This window comes from Nannospalax galili, unplaced genomic scaffold, assembly GCF_000622305.1.
Source record: "Nannospalax galili isolate Female #2095 unplaced genomic scaffold, S.galili_v1.0 scaffold1959, whole genome shotgun sequence".
Lineage (NCBI taxonomy): Eukaryota > Metazoa > Chordata > Mammalia > Rodentia > Spalacidae > Nannospalax > Nannospalax galili.
In genome coordinates this window covers 71231-73325 of record NW_008343234.1, presented here as the reverse complement: position 1 = coordinate 73325, position 2095 = coordinate 71231, and positions in this window count along the sequence as shown.

Genomic DNA, 2095 nt, shown 5'->3' with positions numbered 1-2095 from the left:
GCCCATTTAAACTAGCTGTGCATGGACAACCGGAGGGGTTCTTGTTTCCAGGGGGGTTATAATAGAGAGGAGGGCTGGTCATAGCAGTCCCACGGGTTCTTCTGCTGTTGTAACCTGGCAAAACACTCAAGGATAAGCATTAATGAGCGAGTCAAGACAATCATAACGATTTCCCTCATGACCAGCTCAATGGTCGTAGGGCACAGGTCGGTATTGGAGCCTGAGGGTAGATGCCTATACATCATTTATTTTATTTTTGATGAACTTTACTAGGTGGTTCAAGATGCATGGCCCAAAGGATAACAGGAGAATGACCACAAGTACGGGGCCCAATATGGTGGAAACTAAAGTAGTCAGCCAGGGGGAAGAACTGAACCAAGATTTGAACCAACCCTGTTTGTTTTCCCTGGCCTTTTTCCTCTTTGCTAGCCCTTCCTGCACTTTGGCCATTGAGTCCTTTACTTCTCCAGAATGGTCTATATAAAAGCCGCACTCCTCCCCTAAGCGATACATAACCCTCCTTGCTGGAGGTAAATCAGGTCTAGTCTCCTGCGGTTTTGTAAAACCATTTCAGCTAGGGAGGAGAGGGACTCCTGAATATGGGAAATTGAGTTTTCCAGTCTCTCGAAGTCAACATCAATAGCCACCCTAATGCTAAAATATTGCTGTCCCTGCCAGGCTAAGGAGGCAATCCTGGTTCCTGCCCCAAGAAGGCCAGTCCCCAGGATAAGGCTGAGCATGAGGACTGAGACAGGCTCCCGCCTGGCTCGTGAGAATGTCCCCTCAAGGGAATCCAGAAGATCCTCATCTGAGTGATAAATGAGTTGAGGAACCAGGTGGACCATGACACAGTAGTCCTTACTGAGGTTAAGGAATTGTAAATTGACACATGGGGTCAGGCCCATACTGCAAGCCCACCAAGTATCATTCCCTGGTACGAGGAGCCCGGTGGTATTACTGGGGGCCTCAGTATGATTACAGAGGCCTTGGATGGCCTGTGGCAGGTTACCTACACATAGGCCCCTGCCCATGACTTGTTGCAAGGTCAGGGAAGCCTTGGACTGCCTTGTACATTTCTGGGAGTTTTCCCAGACATCATAGCTTCCTGTTGTTGCAATCCCCTCCTGAAAAGGGGGGGGGCTGTGTCATAACAGAGCCAGCATGTGGATGCTTTGGAGGGTTCAGAGGAGTTGAGAAGCAGATATGCATGCCTCAAGATTTGAAGAAGGGGGTTTTCCTCATTCACAATGGGGTATGATCTTTGGTACATGGTATTCCCAGTGTCCCCATCTCCTGGGGCAGTAGCATTATTTGAAATGGTCAGGTATGTCCTGGGGGGGCCCAGGGCTAGGGCTTTATTCGGCCCAATGACCCTTGTTGGCTCTAATACCTTTAGCCTAATATTGAAGGTGACTCCCTGATCATATCTGTCTACATATAAACAGAGCCCCCAAATTTTACCCTGTAGCCATCCTTCATCCTTTTTCCCCGAGTCTGTAAATCTGATTTTTAATGGATCACAGTGAAACTGTTCACATGGACCTCCTAGCCCTGTCCAATCTCCTTTGGGAATGCTGCTGAACCCTGTGGCCACTTTGGAGCACCTGCCTATGCCCGTCAGGTCTGACCCGGTATGATTTGGAATGACATATATAAGATCAGGCGACCTGCCACTCATCCAGGGGCAATTCCCTGTCATCTCATGTCCCCAGGCCACATAGTAGAAGTCACCTCCTCCCCCACATTGATGGGCCTTCATGCATATCCTCCCAGTCCCGGGGCATTTGTAAAAGGGTAGTTTTCTGATCTTTGATCTCAGGACAGGATGGCTGCATCCATAACCCTAGCCCCCCAGCCCCGTAGAAGAGCATCGTTTGTTTTGTTTTTTTTTGTGACACTTACTCTCTTTGTGTTCAGGCTCAGGGTCCCCAGGGGTATATTCGGGGATATCCCATGTCCCTGCTGCAAGGTCACAGATGTCCAGGTAGAGGTCAGGCCACCATGTCCATAGAGCTGCCTCTTTGAGTATTTGGAACACGGTGTCCCCATGCCCTGACATAACCATCCATGTCAGTTGTTTTGGTTCACATACTGT